We start from the raw sequence: 26,562 nt of genomic DNA on the forward strand, positions 1-26,562 counted from the left end.
CTCTAAGTTCATTTATTTTCCTTTAGGACTCAAAGTTTCCTTCCTCCTGTAGGAACTGTTATAGATGAGAAACCAAGAAGTATAAGCATGGTAGTTAGGCTTATTGCTATCAATCAGAATAAAAACATATATAGTTAGTCCAAGGCATCTTGGAAAATGAGATTGGAGGAGTTGAAGATGGCATTATGTTGCATCTTATGCATACCTATAACATTAAAATTAAGAATTTTAAAGACTTTATTTTTTTAGACCAGTTTTTTCTAATTTTTTTAAAAAAAAGATTTTAGTTATTTATTCGTGAGAGATACAGAGAGAGAGAGGCAGAGACATAGATAGAGGGAGAAGCAGGCTCCTCACAGGGAGCCTAATGCAGGACTCGATCCCCAGACCTGGGATCACACCCTGAGCCAAAGGGAGACGATGCTCAACCACTGAGCCACCCAGGAGTCCCAGACCAGTTTTAGTTTTAAAACCACATTGAGAGGGAGAGACAGATTTCCCATGTAACCCTTGCCCCCATTTATGGCCTCTCCTTTTAATTGTCTTTTTATTCTCTATAGTTTTGTCTTTTCCAGAATGGCATAGTCAGAATACTACAGTATGTAGCTTTTTAAGACTGGTGGCTTTCACTTAGCTATATGCATTTCTGATTCCCGCATGTCTTTTCATGTCTTGTTAGCACATTTCTTTCCAGCACTGAATAATACTCTATTTGTCTGGGTATACCACAGGTTTTTGTTTCGTTTTGTTTTGTTTTTAATCCATCCCCCAGTCGAAGGACATTTTGGTTTCTTCTAGACTTCATAGCAAGGATGTTGTCATCTAAATTAAGTCTAGATATACATGAGACCTGTTGGGGAAATTTTTGTCTGGTGTAGCTCCTTTAATTTTGGTCCTCTCAAACTCAAAGACCTGTGAACTGAGGATGCAAGTTGTCTTCTATGCCACATTTCTAGACTACAATGAGGAGACATGGAAAGAAGGACCATCATAGCAACTCTCATTTAAATGGAAAAACCAAAAGTACATAGCTGTCACTGATGCATGACAGTTCAAATTTGGGGCAGACACATTTCCTGAGTCATCTTTGTTCCACAGCGGGAAAAAAAAATCCCTTGCTTTGAGAGTAGTTCTCCCTGCAAATGCTTCTCTATGGTTCTTGCCTCTAAATTCTGGATTCTGGTTCTTTTTCTATAAGAATGGCTCATATTTGGGCAGCCTGGGTGGCTCAGTGGTTTAAGCGCCTGCCTTTGGCCCAGGGCGTGATCCTGGGGTCCTGGGATCGAGTCCCACATCGGGCTCCTGGCATGGAGCCTGCTTCTCCCTCTGCCTGTGTCTCTGCCTCTCTCTCTCTCTCTCGCTCTATCGTATATAAATAAATAAAATTAAAAAATATTTGTAGCTGAGTAAGATTCTAAGCCTGATTCCTATCTGTAGATGTTTGGGGTCCTACAACCTCTTTTCATTCTAAAAGCAATTACCCCTGTTCTTTTTAATATACATCAGTGGTGCTTCTTACAATATAAGTCTAGCAAAATCTTTGTTAGTTTCTTATAAGCATTTTTTCCAGTTTTATTGAGAAATAATTGGCATAACATCACTGTATAAGTTTAAGGCATATGGCATGCTGGTCTTTTTTTGCATATATTGAGAAATGATTACCATGATAAGTTCAGCTAACATCCATCTTCTACGGATAGGATAAAAAGAAAAGAAAGAAGAAATGCAAATTTTTTTCCTTATAACACGAACTCTTAGCATTTACTCTTAACAATTTTCCTATATCGTACAGCAGCATTAGCTATAGTCATCAGGTTGTATATTACATCCCTAGTACTTACGGGGGGGGGCTTGTACCTTTTGACTATCCTCCCCCCACCCTCCACCTTTAAGTAATTATAAATAATGCTGCAATGAACATGAGGGTACAGCTATCTTTTTCATTTAGTGTTTTCATTTCCTTTGGAAATATTCCCAGAAATAGAATTGCTGAATTATATGGTAGGTCCATTTTTAATGTCTTGAGGATCCTTCATCCTATCTTCCATAGTGACTGCACCAATTTACTTTCTCACCAACAGTGTACCAGGGTCCTTTTTCTCATCCATGCCAGCATTTGTTATTCCTTGTCTTTATTGAAGGTGGCCATTCTAATAAGCATTAAGATGGTATCTCATTGTGGTTTTAATTTTCATTTTTCTAATGAGCATCTTTTCACTAACCTTTTGACCTTTTCTGTACCTTCTTTGGAGACATGTGTATTCAGGTCCTTTACTCATTTTTTTATTGGGTTACTTTTTTTGCTATTGAGTTGTATGATTTCTTTTTATATTTTGGATATTAGCCTCTTATCAGATGTATGGTTTGAAAAAATTTTCTCTCATTTCATATGCCTTTTCACTTTCTTGATGGGTTCTTTTGCTATATAGTTTTTTTAGTTTGATGTAATCCCACTTGTTTATTTTTGGTTTTGTTGCCTATGCTTTAGGTATCACATAAAAAAAGTCATAACCAAGACTCATGTCAAGAAGCTTTACTCCTATATTTTCTTGTAGGATTTTCTTGACTTCAAGTCTTAAATTTAAATATCTAATCCATTTTGAATTAATTTTCATGAGAGGTGTAAAATATTGGTCCAGTTTCATTCTATCTCTCAAGTATTTTTAGCTTTCTTGTCAAATATTAATTGACTATATGTGCTTGGATTTATTTCTGAGCTCTTCATTCTTTTCCATTGATCTATTTGTCTGGGTTATTTTTGTTAGTATCATAGTGTTTTGATGACAACAGATTTATATTCATGATTGAAATCAGGAACTGTGATGCCTCCTGCTTTATTCTTCTTTCTCAGGATTTCTTTGGGTATTCAGGTTCTTTTATGGGTCCATGTAGATTTTAGGAGTGTTTTTTCTACTTCTGTAAAAAAAAAAAAATGTCATTGGCATCTTGATAGGGATTGCATTGAATATATAGATGGCTTTTTATAGTTTTGACATTTTAACACTATTAATTCTGCCAATCCATGAAGATAGGATACCTTTCCATTTCTTCCTTTCTTCTTCAACTTCTTTTATTAATATCTTGCACTTGTCAGAGTAGAGATCTTTCACTTCCTTACTTAAATTTATTCCTAAGCGTTTTGTTGCTTTTGATGCTATTGGAATTGGGATTGACTTCTTTCTTTTTCAGAAAATTCATTGTTAATATATAGAAATGCTACTGATTTTTAAATTTTGTATCCTACAATTTTACTGAATTTACTGATTAAATCTGACAGTTTTTCGGTTAAGTCTTTAGAGTTTCCATATATAAAATAATGTCATTTACAGATAGAGATAGTTTTATTTCTTCGTTTGCAATTCCTTTAGTATTTCTTGTAAGGCGGTTCTGACGGTAATGATCTCCTTTTTTTTTTTTTTTTTGAGGAAAGTTTATTCTTCCTTTGTTTCTGAAAGACAGATTTTTTGGATGTAGAATTCTTGATTGACAGCTATTCTCTTTGAATATTTTAAATATGCTATCCCATTCTCTCCTTGCTTAAATGTTTCTGCTTATAAATTCGTCAGTAGTCTTGTGGGGGTGCCCTTGTATGTAACTTCCTTCTTTTCTCTTACTGTTCTTTAATTATTTCTTTGTGTTTGACTTTTGACTATTAGACTGTGTCTCTGTAATTGTTCAAGTTCAAATGATTTGGTGTCCTATGGGTCTCATGCGTGTAGATATCCATTTCTCTCCCCGTTTTTCTGGACATTTTCAGCCATTGTTGCTTTAAATATACTTCCTATTCCTTTCTCTTCTTATTCTGGAACCTCCATAATGTGAATATTGTTTCTTTTCATAGTGTCCCCCATATTTCATGTAGACTTTTTCACTCTTCTGTCTCTTTTTCTTTTTGCTTCTGTGACTGTGTAATTACCTTGTCCTACACTCCATGTCACTGGTTTGTTCTTCTGTATTGCTGGGTCTACTTTGGAAACTATTGAATTCATCAGTTTGGTTATTGTATATTTCAACTCTAGGATTTCTGTTTTATTGGTTTTTGATGGCTGCTATTTCCTTGTTCAACTTCTTGTTTTGTTCATACTTTGTTTTCCTGATTCATTTACATGCCTGTGTTTTCTTGTAGTTCACTAAGCTTCCTTAAAAGGATTATTCTGAATTCTTTACCAGTATGTAGATCTCCATTTTGGCGGGGTGGGGGTTGGGGCAGCGGTTAGAACTTTATTAGTTTACTTTGGTTGTGTGCTATTTACCTGACTTTTCATGATTCTGATTTTTTTTGGTTGATATCCACACATTTGAGTAATCAAGACCCTCAAGTTTACAGCTTTGCTTTGGCAGAGATGATTCTTCACCAGTTAGCTCAGTTTGGGTTTCTGAGTGTGTCTGCTGGGTTTCTGAGTGTGTCTACCTTGAGCAGGTAGAATGGGCTATTTTGGTCTATTTTGTGGTAAGGCAGCTATTTGTCCCCTGAGGACAGTGATGGAGATGTGCTTGAATAGTTGGATAGGACTGCTGGCTCCGTTCCCTACCTGAGTTGAGGCAGTGGGATGGGCTCCATGGTTGCTTGGGTTATCTGATTAGGTTTACTAGATGGTTAAGACTGGGTTACTTTATTCAGTAGTAGATTGGAGCTATGAATTAGCTTCCCTGTCCTGGGAGAGCAGCAGGATGGCACAGAGCATCTGTCTAACTCATTTGGGAATGTGAATTAGGTCACAGTGTATACTGAACTCCGTGGTCAGATGAGGCTTCCAGTTTGGCTCTACAGATGGGAGAAACCATAACCTGTGCTCTTTGTTGTATATTGGGTTATTGAATGGGCCATATAATTTCCTGCATGCTCTGGTTAGGTTCCCTGGTCAGATTGGCTGAAGGCTATATTCAGCAATCAGCAGGGCTCTGAATTAGATTTCTTGGGTGGGCACAGTAGGAGAAGCAGCTCTAAAGCTGGTAAAGCTTTTTGTTGTCTTAAGTGAAGCCAACTTACAGTCTGACTTCTCTGACTGAACAGAGCCACTGGATTTGCTCTGCAAACTTTTGGCTCTGCTTGCCCATCTCTTGGCTCAAGTGCCGTCAGGTTGCACAGCTTCTGGGATTTGTCACTAGCTCTTCTGGTCAGATGGGGCCAGATGATACTCTCACGGTGGGTGGAGCTGTGTCGCCATTCCCATGCCTGAATCCCCCTGTTGTGTGTAGTACAGGGATGCTCCATACCCAGTTCTGGCATTCCTCTGGGGGTGATCAGCTCTTCCTGCTCACCTGCCTATTGGCTCAAGTGCTACTGGGCCACACTGCTTCCAGTTTTCCCCAGCCCTTCTGGTCAGATTATGCTGGAATTCACTCTGCATAGCAGCCCAGGCAGTGATTCAGCTTCTTGCTTGGGTGTGGCAAACTGGGCACTAGGGAGGCAAAACTGGTTCAAAGATCCAAATCAGATAGATCTGCACCCTGCACTGAGTCCTCTTGTCACAGTGTACCCCCAACGTGAATCTACAGATGAGAAAGCTATTCATTGAGATTATGACTTGGGCTCCCCAGGTATAAGTCCAGTCTGCCAAGATCCCTGTGCTGGATGTCATTAGCCCCTCCCCACTTCACTGTTAGACATCCAGCCTTTGAGCCCCACAGATTCCCCTTGTGATCCCTGTGGTGCAAGATGAGATTCGGGGCTCCTGCATAGCCACCCACAATGTTGGGGGGTTGCTGGCCATCCCTATGGGTTCCCTTTTCCCTGCTGGAGGAATTGATGGCTCAGAGGGACTTTCCTTATGGTGCTGACTGGTGACCTGGGGGAGGGACAATGTGGCCAACACATAGCTGCTTCTCTTATCCTTCTAATGTGGTCTGTCTCAGTGTCTTCCATACAGGGGTATGCTTCAGCATCACCTCTGTGTTCTAGAATTCTCTCAATGGTGTCTGGTTCCTGAGTAGCTGTGACTTGTTTTGAGAGGAGCAAAGTCAGGAACAATCTGTATCACCACCTTGGTGATATCACTTGGTTTCCTGTAAATCTTACTGGCATTTATTCCATTAAACAAAAAGCCCACCCAGGGGGCACCTGGGTGGCTCAATGGTTGAACATCTGCCTTTGGCTCAGGTCAGGATCCTGACCTGGAATCGAGTCCTGCATCAGGCTCACCGCAGGAAGCCTGCTTCTCCCTCTGACAATGTCTCTGCCTCTCTCTGTATGTCTCTCATGAATAAATAAATAAAATGTTTTTTTTTTTTTAAAACCCACCCATGAACCCCTTCAAAGCATTCTAACTTGGACTGAGCATTAGGATACTGTGAAGTAGTGCTTGTAGGATTCTTAGTAGCCCTATTGGCTGGCCGAGAGAGTGGGTAAGGAGTCAAGACGTCTGAAATTGAGATTAGAGAGGTTGCAGCTACGGGTTCGTGAATGCATGGAAATACATGGCTGAGGTGGGATGAAGGACAAAATGCTAGAGGACAGGAACTTAGGGAAATGAGAGATCAGGCATAGAAGGATTGTTTATGAGGTGACCCCGATGGCTACAGAGATTTTGTGTTTAATGGGCTGTTAGAGCCGGAGCACCTGAAGAAGCACAGACAGATTTACCAGGAAGCTAATGAAGCTTATGTGTCAAGGGCCCTCTTTCACAGAGGGGAAATTTTACATTTATATATATATTTTTCCCTCTTGTAGTCTGTCCTCACCCCCAACCATATAAGCTTCAGTTCTCATGGTATCTGGCCCCATTCCAGGATTTGTGGAGTGAACTGAAATCACAAAAATAATTATGGCAAGAGTAGCGTTAGTTAATGGTAATAATATTAGTAATGTTTGTGTTAATATTGTGCTCAGGGAATAAGTGGAAGTGATTTAGTGGTCTGAGGGTGTTGGGAGAGAGGAAGCAGGTGGTAGAGACTGTTGATCTGAGATTTAGTGGACTATAGCCTGCTGGCTGGCAGTTTGCTTTTACAAATAAAGTTTTGTTGGAACATAGACATGTCCATTCATTTACATGCATCTTTGGCTGGTTTTGTTATATAATGACAGTGTCTATAGTTGAGATACAGACTGCGTGGCCCCTAAAGCCTGAAATATTTACCATACTGCCATTTAAGAAAAATGTTTGCCAATCTTTGGTCTAGAAGCAGCAGTATGTAATAAGGTGACACCACCCAGATAGAAAGGGGTGGACAATTTGAGAGATTTTGCTGATGAGTCTGTGTTCCAAAGGTCACTGTGGAAGGGGCTTGGGGGTTGAGAATGGGTAGGCTGTTGCCTTTGAAAGATGATGTGCCAAATTGTCTTTCTGTCTTGATGGCAGGAGATCGTGGATGAATGATTTGGGATCATAAGCTGTTTGTGGCAGCTGAATTAGAAATAGATAGTGGGCCTGGTGAGTCCACACAGTCGTAAGTCTGAGGAGAGGTGTCAGGTAGCAAAGATGGCAGGATGAGGAAGGGTAGTGGAATTCCCAGAGTACAGACTTTGGGAACTCCTTGCCGGCCCCTGCTAGCAGAGGATAGAAAGGAGGGGTAGGAAGGAGCTCCTGTGGCCTGCAGAAGAGTCTGCTTCCAGTCTCTGGAGAGGAGCACCAGGTCTGATTTTCTATCATTGCTCTGCTGCTTTCCAAACTGCTTGGCTACTCAATGTGTGGGTTGATTTTTCCAGGGCTGGGTGAAGACCCGATGCATGTTTGCAAACCCAGAGTGTATTAAGATTCACTGGAGTGTGGCCACATGAAGAGTCATTGGCAACCTGCCACCATACAGCTTTGAATGTACGTGGTTGCTTTGAATTTAGTGTTGGTAATCTTTATTTCAGATCAGTTCTGGCTCAGTTACTGGTTTACATATTTATTACAATTCACACAGAATTAAATTCCCTCTTCCAAACAGAGATGTTTCCAACATTGATCCTTAAAAATCATCTCCATATAAGGTAGAAGAAGAAATAATTATTCTTGCTTTCAAGTGCCTCATATTAGCACTGTATTAGGCCAGTGTCAGCTGAGTTTCATCCTCAGACTGTGCACTTACAATGGTAAGAGTGCTGTGTGGGGCATGCTCCGGCTATGCTCTCTTGTATCCGTGCTCTGATGGTACAGAGCGTGTGGAACAAAATGGACATCCATGGTTCTGAGTTGAAAAATGACAAGAGTCCTCCTCCAAAGGGGAAGAACTTTTTAGAAGAACTTAACCAATCAGTTTTACTTATATATTCCTTTTTATATCCATATAAAGGTAATCTGTGAGAAACTCCACATCAGAAGTCTGAGAGCGCTTACACTGAGTGTAGGATGGGGTTCTAAGTGATAAAGTGTGTGCCATGATGCAGTTGGCAGCATTTTTTTTTTCTTAGTGGTATATAATAAAAGGTTGTTTCTTCTGATCAGTGGCATCTTAGATTCAAATAAGTATGTAGCGGTACAGTGTCTGCTACTTGGTAGCCATGCCACAAAGCACACAAACTCTGGTAAGTAGAGCCACTACATATCACCAGTATGCAACTGCATTGTGTAATTCAGGGTTTTTTTGCTTAAACATTTTCATTTGTAAATGAACCATTTAGGGGAGAGAATTACAAAATAAAGTAAGACCTTTTGTTTACATTTGAAAAATATCAGAGTTATTAACATTTTAAAACTGGCTGCTAGCTTATCCCTGTGCAGTGACCTTTCAATAATGGATATTAATTCCAGCTCAGTTTTACCAGCAGAGCTGTCAGAAAGATGTATTTACATGACAGACTGCAGCAGCCAAAAAACTGTAGCACCTTGAAAGAAGCATTTAAAGAAATTATGTTTGTCTCCATTGGTTTATGGTGTGTCAGAAATCAAAATATTCATTTCTTACTAGGTTTATTATAAGACTCCCTGGATTGGTGTTTACTTAAGAAACCAGAAAATCACTGAGAGTTGTTTGGGCTTTGAAGGTGTACTTGATAGCTGTCTTATATTCTTCTACTTTTATGACTAAGATTCAAAATAATGTACAGTAGAGGTTGGCAAACATTTCCTATAGGCCCCATAGTCTTTGTCATTACTACTCAGTACTGTTAATATAGCAGGAAATCAGCCTTTGAAATCCATAAATGAGTGGACACGACCTAGTTTCGATAAAATTTTATTTCCAAAATTAGGTGGCCATCCCACTGGCCATGGTTTGCCAACCTCTGTTATACAATAACTAACCCAAAGTTTCTCAAAACTACTCTTAAATCTTTATAAGTCAACATCTATAAAATTTAGTTATTAAGAAATAACAAAAAAGAAATAAAAAAAAAGAAATAACAGAAAATTGGATATAAATTAGTATGTTAAGGAAGAGCCTGCTGCCCTTATAATAGTATGAAGGTATATGAAGAAAAGTAGACATCTGTCCTAAGGGTTTAATCTAAAAATGATAATTAATAAATTTTATAGTCAGTTAGCCTTTGCTAGATAATAAACCACCCCAGAACTAAGTCACTTATAATAAGTCATTTATTTTCTCCCCACCCCGTGGGTTGGCAGCCTGGGCTGGGCTCAATTGTATGCCTGGATCCTCGAGGAGGGCTCCCTCAGGCTTCCTAACAAGGCAGCCACATTCAGGAAGAGCCTGCATGGAAGCTGCAAAGCCCCTCAGAGATCTCATGCCCCCTCCATCACATGCTGTAGGTTGAGGGAAATCACTAAGTCAGGCTGGTTTAGAAGGGAGGTTCCAGGAGCTGCAAAGAACATAGGGCCATCTCAAATCTATTTCAGTTACCTAGACATTTAGAACCATAACTTCATACAGCACCACAACCAGTGCACTAGGGGTCGGCAGACTATTCTAGAAAAGAGCTGGATGGTATCTATTTTGGCTTTGTGGCCACAGCCTCTGTGGCAGCTACTCACTTCCACTCTTAGAGCTCCAAAACAACCATAGACCGTGCATAAAGAAATGAATAGGGTGTTTCAATAAAAATTTATTTACAAAAGCAGATAATTTGATACCCCCTCCCCATCTAGTTCTTTCAGTTTTTCAACAGATACATGCATGCCAGGGATTGTTCTAGTGCAAGGAACACAGCAATGAATAAAACTGATAAATATCTCTGCCTTCCTGAAACTCATGTTCCAGTCGAGAAGATAAACAGCAAATAAATGAAGAGGTTTATGTTAGATAACATTAGATGTTACATGGTGAGGAGTACTGAGGGAAAAATAAAAGGAGGAAAGGGATGGGAAATGCCTGGATCAGTGTGGGATAGAAACTCTACTTTGGGTAGCCAAAGATGGCCTTGCTTTGAAGATGATAAAGTAAAAACGTGAAAGAAGTGAAGAAGTGAGTCCTGCAGGTGACTGGGTGTTGGTGGGCAACTGAACAAGCAAGTGCAGAACCAAAGCGGGTATGTGGTTGGCCTGTCAGAAGAATGGCAGGGAGGTGGACATGGCTGTAGTACAGGGAACACTAGCAAAGAGCAGCAGGAAAAGTCAGCAGAACTGGTTGGTCTGTTTGGGTTGCATAGGGCCGTTATTTTTGTCTAAAGCCATTGAAAGCTATAAAATCAATTGGAAACTTGTGACTAGACTGATGTTCAGTGTTGTATGGTTTTTTTTTTTTTTTAAGATTATTTATTTCAGAGAAAGGGAGAGTGCATGAGCAAGCAAGCATGGGAATATAGGGGGTGGGGAAGGAGCAGAGGGAGAAGGAGAAGCAGACTCCCACTGAGCAGGGAACCTGATGGGGTTCCAGGATCATGACCTGAGCCAAAGTCAGAGGCTTCAGCCACTGAACCATACAGGCACCCCTGCAGTTCAGTTTTAATGGAGAATTAAGTAATTGGTTGGTAGACTACCTACCTACCTGCCTCCCTCAGCTAACTTGTAAAGATCAGCCCAGTGTTTTAGGTGAGGCTGATGATGATCCAGTTTAGAAAAAATCCTGCAGTGACTTAGCTTCTATCTGGGGCTGGAATCTCTTATTGGCTGTCACCTTGAGAGATTACTGTGTGAGTGGCTCTGGCATTAGAGAGCCCTTTTTTTTTGTACAAAGCAGCACACTCCACCTTTGAAAAATTCTAATTGTTAGGAAGATTTTCTTTATATTGAGCTGAAACTGGCTTCTCTGTAATTTCTACCCTAGTTGATTCTAGTTTCCCCCTTCAGAGCTACTCAGACAACATTGATTATTTCAGTTCCCTGCAGGGGGAATACCATACTTGGCCAAATTAAGTGTGCAGGTACAGTTTAGATGATGGTGATATCACAATTTGTTTTATAATATCTCACTGTTTAAGATGCCAGAAATACATTACTGATTTTTTTTCACAGCTGTTGAGACCTATTTATTTCTTTACTACCCTGTGTAGCTATTTATAGTAGCCCTTCTTAAGGTATCTCTCAAAATGCATGGTGTTCCTTGATTTTGACATTCATTTTACTTCATCCGTTATTGAGAATTTATTCAGTTATACCAATTTATTTTAGATGGTGTTTATTTTCAGGTTCTACTGGCTGTTGTCAGATTACAAACCACCCCATAAATCAGCGAATTAAAACAAAAATCCTGTTATTTTGACTCTTGTGTCCGTAGGTTGGCTGGAGCTCACTCCAGGCTAAGCTGTGCCTTAACATGAACAGATTGCCTAAGTAGCATCAACTCTAATGGACCTGATGATACTGGGGTCTTCTACAGTTCTGGTTAGTTCTGGATGCAGTCCAGCTGGTCCGTCAAGCATTAATGGCCATGCTAGTCTTTCAGGAAACAAAGGGCCCAGTGTGACTCCCTGACTGCTGAGGCCTAATTTCCTTAGTGGCCCAAGCATTCCACCTCAGTTTTCTGAACCCCCAGCTTTCTAAATGCCCTGTTGTACCTAACAGCAGTTTCTGTGCACTTATGCTTAGGGATTCCATGATGTGGGAGGAAAAACTTAGATTTTAAGGATTGATGTGTTAAAGTTTCTCAAGATGGTTCTAAAAAATACTTTAATGTATTTAGTGAAATTTTAGTTGTTTATAGTTTTAAAAATTGAAATCAAATTCATATACCACAAAGTTCAACATTTTAAAATTCCTATTTTAGTGGTTTTAGTATGGTCACAAGTTTATACAACTATATCCACTGTCTAATTCTAGAACGTTGTCATGACTTCAAAAAAACCCCAAAACAAACTCCATGTTCCCCTTCCAGTTATTCCCATTTACTTCTTCTCCAGTCCCCAGAAACCACTGATCTATTTTCTATCTCTATGGATTTACTTATCCGGACATTTCTATAAATGGAATCCTATATATGTGGTCTCTGTGTTTGACGTCTTTCACTTAATATGTAAATGTTAATGTTTAAAAAAACACAAATAATCTAGTTTAAAGTATTGTTATCCAAAAACGTGTATATGTTTAACACTTTTATCAGTGAGAGTGACAGAACGTGAGAGACTCCTAACTCTGGGAAACAAACAAGGGGTGGTGGAAAGGGAGGTGGGTGGGGGGTTGGGGTGACTGGGTGATGGGCACTGAGGGGGGCACTTGACAGGATGAATGAGCGCTGGGTGTTATGCTATATGTTAGCAAATCGAACTCCAGTAAAAAATATATAAAAATAAATAAATAAATAACACTTTCATTACATATTTGAATTTTTCTAACTTCTTACTATCTTGATATCACTAAACCTTTTGCATTAACAGATTGCCCTGATTTGCCTCAGAGTTTTTAAACATTTCTACATAAATCTAAAGTAAATGCCTATATGAAGAATACATTTAATTCAGTAGCTTTTCTCTGTTAGAAATTACCCTCATCTTAAATGTGCAAGATGGTATTGTAGCAGTGTAAAGAGTGCTTTCAAAAAAAGTTGAAGTTTAACTGGACATAGAATGGGCACTGCTCAAATTGACATGAAATTATTCATTAGGATAATGGTACCAAACTTACGTGAGCTATAAGGTGGATGCTAAACGGGCTTTTCTTTTTCAAAGATGCTTTGACAACCCTTTTCTGTTAAGCTAATATTTGGATAAAGGTAGACTTGTAATAAAACTTGGAGACAACAAAGATCCCAGCTTAAATCTTAGGATATATCTTTTTCTTGGACTAGAACACACTGCAGCCTCAGTTTTCAAAGATGTGTGTGGGGATGAGATAAAAGTAAGTATCTGGAGGGGTGCATGGGTGGCTTAGTCTCTGACTCTTGATTTCAGCACAGGCCATGGTTTTCAGGGTCATGGGATCAAGCCCCGAGTCAGGCTCTGTGTTCAGTGTGGAGTCTGCTTGTCCTGCCTCTGCTCCTCTTCCCACTTGCTGTCATGCTCATTCTCTCTCTAAAATAAATAAAACCTTATAAAAGGAAAAAAAAAAAAAACTAAGTATCTGGGAAATCTTTAACTGAGCTTGATCTGTATCGGACAGTATTTTCCTTTAGTGGAATTCTGAGGTAAGTCACAAGGTTCTCTTTCAGCTTATATTGTGACAAAGTTTATCTTTTCTTGCCTTGCCACTCATACTAACCAATAGCTTACTGTACTTAATGAATCAGAGGAAAATCCAGTATTCTCCCCTTTACCCCATTTCCTGGGTTGCCTACTTGTAAAGTGGCAGTCATATTTATCTAGGCATTCTGCAGGTGAATGAATTATAAGAGACTTTTGAAACCCCTCAGGAGAGATGCCTTAGTTAACAAAATACTCCCTGGCCAGAAAGCTATAAAATGAAATTCTTATATATAAATGTCTGTATCTGTAAATTTCCAATGATAAATTCATGTATGCAGTTAGATTGAGGTTCTAACAGAAAACAATAAAAAACACTGACCTGTGGAAGGCAGGATTTTGGAGAGTGGTTTCAGGACATAGGAGTTATTAGGCAAACTCAAGCTTGGACTGTCAAGTCTTTGCTTCTTGAGGGCATGTCTGCCTATGAGCTGTGGCCAGTCCCCTGTCTTACCATGTTATTTATATGTCCAACTCTCAGAGGTAGTACATTATTTGAGCTTTTCTTCCATGAAATGAAAAATCTAGAGATCTGAAATTCCATCATCCTATTCTGTCCTCCCAGTGGGGCCATGAAATTGGTTTTCTCGTTGATAAAGTAGAGCTTAAATCTTCTTTGCAGGGTTGGGAAGATTTAAATGAGATCATGTATGTAAAGCACTTGACAAATAATAGAGTTCCAACAAATAATAGCTATTATTATTACTACTATTTTAGTGCTATGCTTGGTAAAAAACTACTTGCTAGATGAATTGCAGATTCGATTTTTTTTTTTTTAAGGAACTTCTGAATGTTTCTGGATAATGTAACAGGGGAAAAAAAAACACTTAATTTTGTTTCTACATCCCCAAGTCCACATAAAACAGAAGCCCAACTGCATCTTCAGTGGGAAAGAAAAAAACCCTGCAAAACTTCCAGCCAAAACCTTTGAGGCATACCTGCCAAATAACATGAATTCTGTACAAAAATGAGCAGTGTACACCTCATTTAGACTTTAAACAAGGTGTATATTTTCCTCAAATATGTGCCACAGCCCTGAATGATACATCTAATGAGTCTGTGACTGGCGTGACAAGATACAAGTCAGCCAGGTGGTGATGTCCCTAAAAAGATAACTGTTCCCAACCACAGGGGCATTAGGGCACCCAGGGGAAGTGGAGGGCTGCAGGGGAGACCACACTCATGTACCATTTCTGTCATCTCTGAACTTGCCTTCCAGCTGAAGGCAGTGACCTCAAAAAACGTGGCAAGGTGGGATGTTGGCAAGAGCTTTGTCCAGATTGACTTAGCCATGGCCACACTGGTCTCTTGAATGTTGAAGAGATGTATATGGAGGCTGCAGACTGACTCCACTCACGCTGCCCACCACACTGGCCATAGCCCTGGCCCTGTCCATATTTCTTCAGCAGGTACCTGTTATTTTTCAAAGCTGAGTAACCTTCAGGAAGGAACCATTCATAAAACCTGGAGGAAGGGAACTTATGTGAAAGGTAAAGAAAGGACACACATTTTCTAAGTCTGAGGGATGTAATAGACTCACTCTAGAAGAAGGACCTCAAGGAGAGATGCAGGAGCTCAGGGGGAGATGTGGAACAGAGAAAGAGATGAACAGCAAACTGGGAGAGCTTGGGAAGAAATGGAAGAAGGAACTTTAGCCTGTTACACTGGAAATGACCTGTCAACAGACATGAAAGCCACACCAGGAGCTGCAAAAAACCAAGTCAACACAACGGAAAGTATCAGGTAGCAGGAAGTCTTCATAAGGACACAAAAGAAACCGGCGATTTAAAAATACAAGTAGAGGAAGTGGTCAATATCATGGGCAAAGGAGATAGAACATAATAAGGATGATTGGTGCTCTAAAAAGAGAGAGAGAGAGAGAGAGAGACCTGGGCAAATTGAACAGATAAATACTTTAAAACTATAGAAAATGCTTCATAAATAAGTAAGTGTGCAGATTAAAAAGGCATGTCATATCTTAGAAAAAATGATGCAGAGTGACCTATTCTGGTTGGTAGGATTAGCCATCAAGAACAAAGAAGAGATTATTTGTGTCTTTTTTATATGACCATCCTAATGGTGTGAAGTGATAGCTCACATAATTTTTGACATGAATATCCCTCATGGCTAATGATGTTGAGCATTCTTTCTTGGGCTTAGTGACTGTTCTTTGGTACAATGTCTATTCGGATTGTCTATTTTGAAATTCAGGAATTCTTTTGCTCTGAATTTTAAAATTTCATGTGCCCCTGGGGGGCTCAGTCAGTTAACCGTCCACCTTTGGCTCAGGTTGTGGTCCCTGGGTCCCGGGATGGAGTCCCACATCTGGCTTACTGCAGTGGGGAGCATGCATTTCCCTCTTCCTCTGTCCCTCTGCTCCCTGCTCATGTGTGTGTTTTCTTGTTCTCGCTCTCTCTCTGTCTCAAATACATAAAATCTTAAAAAAAATTTTTTTTTTAATTTCAAATGTTTTAATTGCGTTCCTGACTCCTAAGGATATCAGGTCTGTTTTTCATATAGCAACAGGCAGAATGATCATTTCAAGGGCAGATCTTATATTGCTCCCTACATTAACTTTATGCTGTTTGTAGGAACAAGAATGGAATCATTAACATAGCATAGAGCTCCTCTTCCATCTACTTCATCTCCAGCCACTTTTCCATCTGCTGCCTGTGTTTTGGCTTCCTTTACCCCATCTCAATTTCTGTTGTGTACCATGCTTCTTTCTACCCCACACCTTCCACCTTCCCATGTGCCATTCCACATCCTTCTTCCCTCCTTATTGCCTTCAGAGCTCTGTTCAAATACCATTTTCTCAAAGAATCCTTCCCTGATATTCCCTCAGGGAGACTGTTGTGCTTTCTACAGCTTTAATTAAAATAGGAAGTAGCAGTTAATTGCTTAATGTCCCTGTCATCTGCTAGAAAGAAATCCCCATGAAGCCCAGAACCTGCCTTTGCCATGCACGACTGACTTCCCCTCCACAGTTCATGGTGCATGGGAGTTGCTAAGTAAATATGCACTGACTGAATGAAAGTGGACCACCTAGTATAGTGCTCATATTCCATTTCTGGAGTAAGGGCTTTGAGACTTTGCTCATGAGCTCAGCCACAGAATGCCCTGACCCTGTGTTTTCCATCTGTTGACCTCATCTGTAGTGATGTACCTTGTATCTTTCTCCCCTCCACATATGTTTACATGAGGCATTGTGTGCTGGATTCTTTTAAGGCCGCCAAATTGAATACAATTTGAGCTGCTGATTTTTTTCTTCAGTTCTTATCTAATTCCTCACTTTTGGGATCCTGCTTGCTGATCTCCTAAGGGCAGATCCTTTCTGGAGCACACTGAAAATCACTGGCAGAAGCTGAGACCATAATCTTGGATTTAGCAGAGCAATTTTGAGCAGTGATCTCGTTTTTCATCTTTTATTGTATTTGATTTTAAAATATGGACTAGGTGTTAGATGCAACTGTCCACTTATCTCTCTTTTCAGGTTTCTTTGAATTAGAAGGGCCTGTGCACCATTACTCTCCTTCCCAGGAATATCTTTACCAGCTCTCACTTAGGCTTCGTAATGCCAGAAACACCCAGAAATATCAAAGCCATATTATCATTTATCCAAAAAGTTTTCTTCAGTAAAAGGAAAAAAGACATTTAACAAGTTTTTTGATTGAATGAAATTAAAAATATGTTAAAGAGGAGGGAGGGGCGTATAATAGAAGGTGTGAATCTATAGGCCTCCTCTCAATATTTTTTTTTAAATTTTTTATTGGTGTTCAATTTGCCAACATATAGAATAACACCCAGTGCTCATCCCATCAAGTGCCCCCCTCAGTGCCCGTCACCCAGTCACCCCCACCCCCCGCCCACCTCCTTTTCTACCGCCCCTTGTTCATTTCCCAGAGTTGCCTCCTCTCAATATTTCAAAGCTCTCCTGAGAGATTTTTTGAAACACTTAAAAAAAAAAAAAAAAAAAAAAAAGGCAAACCTATTATTTAGGGAAGAATTTGAGAAGTTAGCATGCAAGTAAAAGAGGGTCACATGATATGGCAATTGAAATAGCTGAGTTAGAATCATGAGTCTGTGACTTAATCTGTGAGATACTTTGGGTTTTAATCTCTTTAGGATAATGGTACCTATTTTGTATGTTTGGAGGATTAAATGATAATATATGTAAAACTTTCATGTATAATTAATAAAATTAGCTTAAGTATTTAAAAGTAAGCACTAAAAATAGCTAAGTGTTCCTCACATGGGACCATATAAGCAGATCATTGGAATGAGAGACGTGGAGCCCAAGATAAATTATTTGATTCCAAGACAGTGTCAGCCATTTAAAATAAGTTAAGCTTTATCATTTCAAATAGGTTATAATGCAGTATACTGAAAAATAGCTCCAAGCCATTTTTATTTTTTTGTAATTATTTATTTGTGAATTCTTTCTTTTCTTTCTGAGATAATTAACATATAATAGTGTGTAATATCTAAGATGTATAAATGTTTGAATTTAGTATACATATAATGCAGTTATATCAATGATTACCTTTTTTCGTGGTGAGAACATATAAGTTCTATTCTTTTAGCAATTTTCAAGTATACAATACAGGATTGTTAACCATAATCACCATGCTGTGCATTAGATCCCCACACCTTACTCATCTTATAACTGCAAGTTTATATTCAGTCATTGTTCTTAAAAAGTTACAGAGAAATAGGGGTGCTAAGTTCATAGGATGGAAAGTATGTCATTTACAAAAAGAGTAATAGATTTCAGAACTCCAGATAAGTCTGTCTCAACAAAATGATGATGCTGTTAGTTTGTGCTAATTTTAAAAAAAGGAGGGTTGATCAAGGAATGCCTGAGACCATATTTAAGAGGCATTAATGGCCATGTGATCTAGGGGATGGAAATCATGAACTCCTAGATCATACAATCAGGAGGACTGTGAACATTTGGTAAAAGGACTGTGTTGGGTTGGGGAATGGTAGCTTGTGGAGAAAAGGAACCAAAATTTTAGTAGATTAATACAAAGGAAGTTCCTCAGTTGTATAAATAGTAGAATACGTGGCCTTTCTGGTAGTGGGTGGCTTTCTTCCATGTGGTGTCCATCTCCTTCCATTTCATAGCTCTATTATTCCCCTGAGACTTAGCGTCTTTCGTTATCCAGCAGACAGAAGAGTAAAACAGTGAAGAAGGCACACCTTCTTAAGAATCCCAGCTTAGAAGTGAAAACACTTGCAAATCATTTATCTGATAAGGGATTAATTTCCAGAATACATAAAGAATGCCTACAACTCAACAGCAAAAACACAAACGACCTAATTCAAAAATGGGCAAAGGACGTGAATAGACATTTTTCAAAAGAAGCCATGGAAATAGCCACTAAGCACATGAAAAGATGCACAATATTATTTGTTATTAGGGAACTGCAAATCAAAGCCATAATAAGATACTACTTCACACCTATTAGGATGACAATTAGTTTTGTTTTGTTTTTTTTTTAAGAGGGAAATGTTGATAAGGATATGGAGAAATGGGAATACTTACATTGATGGCAATGTAAAATGGTGCAGCTGCTGTGGAAAACAGTATGGTGATTCCTCACAAAGTTAAACACATGGAATTACCATATGACCTAGCAATCCACCTCTGAGGTGTATGCCCAGAAGAATTGAAAACAAGTACTCAAAGAGATACTTAAACACAAATGTTAGTTGCAGTATTACTCACAATAGCCAAAGGGCAGAAACTACCCACGTGCTCATCAACAGATGAATAGATAACAAAATACGGAGTACCTAACAAAATATACATACAATATAATATTCAGTGATAAAAAGAAATAAAATTCTGATATATACTACAACATGGATGAACTTTGTAAACAACACCCTAAATGAAAGAAGCCAGCACAAGAGGACAAATAACAGTGTGACTCCACTTTATATGTGGTACCTAAAATAGACAAATTCATGGAGTCAGAAAGAATAGCAGTTACCAAGGCCTAGGAAGAAGGGGATGGGGGGTTACTGTTTAATGGATACAAAATCTTTTGGGGATGATATAAGTGGTCTGGATACAGTGACAATGGTTACATGACATTGTAAAAGCATTTAATGTCACTCAGTTGTACACTGTGAGATAAAGGTAGATTTTATGTTATACGTATTTTACCATAACTGAGAAAGAATCCTAACTGGAAGGAACACACATACCCTTGCTCACATTCCATGGGTGAGAGCCAGTGTCACAGCCATGATAGATTTCAGAGAGTTCAGGCAGTGGGGTACAAGACCGAACAGTCGGGATCCCTGGGTGGCGCAGCGGTTTGGCGCCTGCCTTTGGCCCAGGGCGCCATCCTGGAGATCCGGGATCGAATCCCACGTCAGGCTCCCGGTGCATGGAGCCTGCTTCTCCCTCTGCCTGTGTCTCTGCCTCTCTCTCTCACTGTGTGCCTATCATGAATAAATAAAAAAAATTAAAAAAAAAAAAAAAAAAAACAAGACCGAACAGTCACTTCCCAGTGATGATTGCCCAGTTTGGAAAGACAGCCGTGAATATTTTGTGGCCAGCCAGCTACTTTGGACACAAGAGACCAAGTTTCAACATATATTTTTCATATACATGTATTTTGCAAGACAGTAAATCTAGTTTAGAAGCAACTTCTTGAAACTGTAGGATCAAAAGATCCTGAAAATTTCTTACCACACATCAACCAAGTAAAAAGAAATAATTCAAGTTATTATTTTACTAATTATAAGTGTGTGAAATGTTCAAAATGAATAAAATGTTTCTTGTGTTAGTTTCTCATGACGGCAGTTATGAATTTACTCCTATCCATATCTCCCCTACATGGTCATATGTACTTTGAACTCCAAATCCCTACCCCACTGCGTTTCAGTAGGGTCACACTTGATATCTCAGCCTTGGGGCTTCTTGATGTCTCCTGGTGTGAGGAAGAATGTTGAGTTTACTTCTGGATGAAACACTAAAGAAACATTGCAGATGAAACTGGAGGCTGCTTGGCTTAAGGCACCCATGATGGTGAGGCAGTTTTTTCTGGAGTGGAATGATTGGAAGCCGTTCATCCTAAAGAGTGACAGAAGATGCTGGGATGTTGGCTTGTAGGCCTGATGAGCTCCCAGCGCTGTGTTCAGATAGGTGTCCACCTCTGCCATGAAACGTGAGGGGGTTTATTTATTTATTTATTTATTTATTTATTATTATTTTATTTTATTTATTTTATTTATTTTATTTTATTTATTTTATTTATTTTACTTTATTTTATTTTATTTTTTTTTTTTTTCGTGAGGGGTTTATGCTGTGAGTCGCTCCAAAAGGCAGGACCTCGAGCCCTAGTGAAGGTTCCAGGGTACCCACTTCCTGTTCAACATAAGAAAGATCTTTCCAGTGATTTGAAGACCAGTGTGGAGAGGTCAGCTTCTGGGCAAAGTGATTGCCACATGTCTGGAAGGGAGATGAGCCAGAGAAGCGATTCCAACACTAGTGGGAAGCTGGCTTACGGCCTCTAGAGCTTCCTCACCACTCTGAAGAGTCTGTGATTCTTTCCTATCCTTGCCAATGTTTGCAAACATTCCTGCAGTCTCCAAGATGAAAAGCAGAGGAGGAGTTAATGTAATGAAAGGAAGCTATTAAGATGTAAATTGTTTTCTCCCTAAGTGGTTTCACAATGTGCTGAAACACACATTCACTTTTATTTCCTTCTGTCTAGGCTGCAAATGCTCAGAAACTAAAGACAGAAATGTGGAATCAAGCAGGTTATCCCCATACAAAGAGAGACCGCTAACATCTGGCTCTTTCCTTTTTTCCTTTAAAGGACATAATCAGTGTTGCGTGGTGTCTCTAACGCCTGCTCTCTTATATCTTTAGTTTTAGAGGGAGAAAAATCTAATGTCAGGCAGCAATTACTGCAGCACTTCGCTGGCATATTCAGCAAACAGTAGGCCATTTAAACCGAGGACAGTTATTAATGGGATTAGAACAGTAATAAAACTTTATAGAGGAGTTTAATAACTCATTTACAGACCATGAAACGAAGCTAATAGTCAACCTTCATGGGTGAAGTGTTCTATTTGTCCTGTGGTCCACTGCTTTGACTTTTAGTCAAATGTCAAGAGATGACTTAGATTTCAAACATCAGTATATGCATCTTATTGTAAAAGCAGGTAGAATTTTACACGCTTAAAAAAATGAGTCCCCAGAGAGCAATGATGTAACATTAACATTTTTGATAAAATGTAAGGTATCATCTTTTTCCACCTACAGATAATATAAAGGGGTGATTGGCAAACAATAAAGTGATCTTCCGTATATATAAGCACCAAACTTTGGACTTAATCCAGTCTTTTTCTGGGGTATCTCTTGGATATTAGCTATAAATGGCTATCTCCCATTCTCTTAACAACTTGTACCACAAAGGAATCTGTCTAAGCATCATAGTTTGTCCTCACCTCCTTCCTAACACCTATCTTTCACTGCCCCATGCCCAAAAGATCTCCTTTCCGGTTGGACACAGTTGTCTGATTTGGATTTTGTTTCCTTCCATTTCATTCAGTAACCCTTTTTCGAATCCCATTGTCTAGAGTTGGGATATTCCTAAAAGTCACTTATTTGAACCCCTTGTTGTGCTAATGAGGGAAGCAAGGCCAACAAGGTGCAGAAACTTGAGGATGGGACCCCCACAGTGGGAAAGCAGCTGGGATGACCCCAAGATGCAGAGGTTCTAAACCTTAGCTCCCTTTACCCCCTATGCCTTGAGCAATGGCTGGCTCACCTCTGTTTCCAGAACACCAAGTATTTGATACAAAGTGCTTACTACCAACTGTTCAGCACTTTCTGCCTCTCATTTGGAACCAAGATTTTGCTTTAGTTCTGTTTGCTGTGAGAAATGGACTGGAACAGTGCCCTCTGTCTTTGAGGCAAGAATTACTGATGACTTGAGGTCCCTCCTTTGTAGACACGGTGTAGCATCTTCTCGATGTCCCTGGTGGCCAGTGGCTTGCATTTTCTTTCTGTTTGAGACATGGCCAGTGTTTAGAAAAGGCATCTCTGCCTAGGGAATAAAGACATGCATTCCTTTATCTTGGGCTTCCACCAGCTGCACTCTACAGCTAGAAATGGCATTCACTCTGGCATTCTGACAAAGAAAAAAGAAAGGATAATTGTTTGGGCACAAGTCTATCTTATGAAATTGAAGCACTAAACAGATTGGTGACATGACCATTCAGTGTTCAGTCCTCCGAATCATGTCTTGACAGAATGGCCAATCCAGAGGGTTTTACTAAGACCCTAATCAGGTGTTTGATATTGGATAAAAGGATGCTTATCCGGATTTTTTTCTGGTACAACATCAAGCTTGTCATTTTTGTTCTAAATATTTGATTGAATGAAGGAACAAATGAACTTGAAAAATTATATTAATTAAAGATAATTGCATTTGGTATGTGCTTGTGAGTCCATCAGATGAGGAGAGAACAGTTCCTATAATAATAAGAGCAACAGCAGCAGTTGTAAGAAGTAGAATCCCAAATGGCATTCATCTTTCAAAGACGCAGCCATCTAGCATTGAACACTGTCAATGGGGTTTGCCTCTGAGTCTGGCAAGGTGGCTGTCTCTTTAAGGAAAACCAGCCACCCAAATCTGGAGAGCCCACCGAGGTGCTATCAGAATACCAGCATGGAAATAGAAACCCGGTTTTGACCTTGTGGGTTATGTTACTTTAAAGGTGATATGTCTGATATATGTTGCTTATGATGTAGACTCATATATTGTTGAGGGGCAGAAATGTACGTATGTACAGATGAAAACCTCTCACAAGCTGCATCTCAACTGCATAGCAAAGTCCAAATGAAAAAAAAAAAAAGAACCAAAAAAACCCCAAAAAAACAATCTTAAACTTTTCTCCCAAACATGAACTTTCCAGTTAAATGAGTCTAATTCCTGTCTAATTCTTTTCTGGTTGAAAATAGCCTGATTGCAAGTCTATTTATAGTCTCTTCAAAATCTATCTCTCTCTCCTCCCTAAAGCAGAGTCTGGATCTATAGCAGTGTTTTGTGTGTCCTTGTGGAGATGGGGGAAGGCAGGGGCTCTTTGGCTCCCTTTATGATGAGACACAAATGAAATAAGGTTTTTTTTAAAACTAATTTTATTTATTTTAATGTGTGAAATACTTTAGTTTTTAATCAGATATGCTTCATCATTTTTGAAAATATGATTTAGCATTTTATTAGCAGTTTGCAGATTTGGCTTAGTTTATTTTTTCTAAATTAGTAGACTTAAAAAAATTTTTTTTAGAAGAGCAGTCTTAGGGGGCACCTGTGTGGTGCCGTTGGTTAAGTGTCGGGCTCTTGATTTCAGCTCAGGTGGTGATCTCAGGGTTACGAGATCCAGCCCCACATCAGGCTCTGCACTCAACACAGAGTCAGCTTGAGACCATCTCTCCTTTTCCTCCTCTCCCTCTCCCCCCTCAAATAAATAAATCTTCGGTGTGCCTAGGTGTCCCAAGTGGTTAAGCATCTGGCTCTTGATTTCAGCTCAGGTCATGATCTGAGTCCTGAGATCAAGCCCCACATTGGGCTCCATGCTCAGTGCAGAGTCTGCTTGAGATTCTCTCTCCCTCTCCCTCTGCTCCTCCCACTCATGCTCTTGCACATGCTCTCTCTCCTCAAATAAATAAATCTTTTTTAAAAACAGTTTTAGGCTTACAGAGAAATTCAACAGAAAATATAGAGAGGCCTCCTGTCTCTCCCCCTTCCTCCACCCCACCCCCCACAGATTGCTCTCTTGTAACACACTAATGTTAATATTTGTTATAATTGGTGAACCAGTATTGATACATTATTATTATTATTATATAGAATTCATAGTTTACTTTAGGGTTCACCTTTTGTATTGTATAATTAATTCTATGGGTTTTGCCAGATGCACATTGTCTTGTATCCACCATTGCAAGATCATATAGAATGGTTCCAGTGCCCTAAAACCTCTTGTGTTCCGTGTATTCATCCTTCATCGCACTCCAAACCCCTGATCTTTTTAATGTCTCTGTAGTCTTACCTTCCCAGATGTCATATATTTGGAATCTTACAGTATGTAGCTTTTTTGTCCTGGCTGCTTTCACCCACAATACACATTTAAGACATTTCTCCATGTCTTTTTGTGGCTTAATAGCTCATTTCTTTTTATTGCTGAATAATATTCCATTGTATTTACCATATATATTCCATTGGATTATCACAGTTTGTGTATCCACTTGAAAGACATCTTGGTTATTTCTAAGTTTTGTCAATTATGAATAAAGTTTTTTCAGCTCATGTGAGTAAATACCAAAGGGCACAATGGATTGTATGGTAAGCCTATGTGTAGTTTTATAAGAAAGTGCAAAACTGTCTTCCAAAGTGACTGTGCCATTTTGCATTCTCACCAGTTGAGAACAACAGTTCTTGTTGCTCCACATCCTCACTAAGCATTTGGTGTCAGCATTTTGAATTCTCACCATTCTAGTAGATTTCATGGTGGTTATCTCATTTAATTCACAATTCCCTAACACCATGTGATGTGGGCCATCTTTTCATAGGCTTATTTGCCATCTATGTATCTTTTTTTAAGATTTTACTTATTTATTCATGAGAGAGAGAGAGGCAGAGACACAGGCAGAGGGAGAAGCAGGCTCCATGCTGGGAACCTGATGTGGGACGCGATCCCGGGTCTCCAGGATCACACCCTGGGCCAAAGGCAGCGCTAAACCACTGAGCCACCGGGGCTGCCCATCTGTGTATCTTATTTTTTTTGTGTATCTTCTTTGATGAAGTATGTGTTCAGATCTTTTGCCCGGTTTTTATTTTTTTTAGTTTTTTTTTTAATTTTTATTTATTTATGATAGTCACACACACAGAGAGAGAGGCAGAGACACAGGCAGAGGGAGAGGGAGAAGCAGGCTCCATGCACCGGGAGCCCGATATGGGACTCGATCCCGGGTCTCCAGGATCGCGTCCTGGGCCAAAGGCAGGCGCTAAACCGCTGCGCCACCCAGGGATCCCTTTTGCCCGGTTTTTAATTGGATTGTTTATTTTCTTATTGTTGAGCTTTAAAGATTCTTTGTATATTTTGGCTACAGGTCCTTTCTCAGATATGTGTTTTGTAAATATTTATTCCTACTCTGTGACCTCTCTATTTTCTTCTGATTTAGTAATTTTGATACTTGGTTTTAATGGTGGGTATAGCTGAAAAATGAGCCTCATAACAGTGCATAGAGCTGCATGGAGAATGTGCACTATTGACTCTGCTTCCTAAATGAGACCTCTTTTCAAGACCATAAACCGTTTATGCAAAGATTTGTTAATTATTTATTTAGCAAAATATAATTTTTCCAGAACATTGCCTATTCTAACAAACTAATTGAAACATTTTGCATTCTTATATAGATTCAAGACCTACTGTGATTTACTTGGAAAACATTTAAATGGGTATGAAAATAGCTTCAAATTTTTTTGGTCATATTTTATTTACTTCTTATCGAGCTTTAACGGGCAGTAATAAAGTAGGCTAATTTTAAGCATACAGTTTAATGAATTTTTACATATGGATGAACATATGTAAAACATATGTGAAACCAACATCTAGATCCAGAGTTAAGAACATTTTTACTACAGCAGAAAGTTCCTTCAAATTCATTTTCAGTCCACCTTTCACCCAGAGCTAATTAGTATTCTGATTTCTAGAACTATTGATTAGTTTGTCTGCTCTTGAACCTCATATCAAAGAAATACAAAATATATCCACTTTTGGGTCTGGCTACTTTCATAGCATAATTCTTGTTAAAGTCATTCACTTTATTCCTTTTTATAAGTGTTTTTAATTTAAGAAATTGCTATATAGTAACCCATTGTATGACTATATTGCAGTTTCTCTTTTCCTATTTTTTTAAAAGATTTTATTTATTTATTCATGAAAGACACACAGATAGAGGCAAAGACATAGAGGGAGAAGCAGGCTCCCCATGGTAGGTCTGATGCAGGACTCGATCCCAAGACACCAGGATCATACCCTGAGCCAAAGGTAGACGTTCAACCACTGAGCCACCCAGGCATCCTTCTCTTTTCCTATTG

General features: G+C 39.2%; 1 protein-coding gene across 6 annotated transcripts in view; it reads left to right on the forward strand.

Annotated features, from left to right (window-relative positions):
- The window catches only part of ULK4 (unc-51 like kinase 4), a 591,366-nt gene that overhangs the window by 354,596 nt on the left and 210,208 nt on the right, over nucleotides 1–26,562 (forward strand). The gene's annotated exons all lie outside the window — the stretch shown is intronic.

The sequence above is a fragment of the Canis aureus genome, chromosome 22 (assembly GCF_053574225.1).
Source record: "Canis aureus isolate CA01 chromosome 22, VMU_Caureus_v.1.0, whole genome shotgun sequence".
NCBI classification, from domain to species: Eukaryota; Metazoa; Chordata; class Mammalia; order Carnivora; family Canidae; genus Canis; species Canis aureus.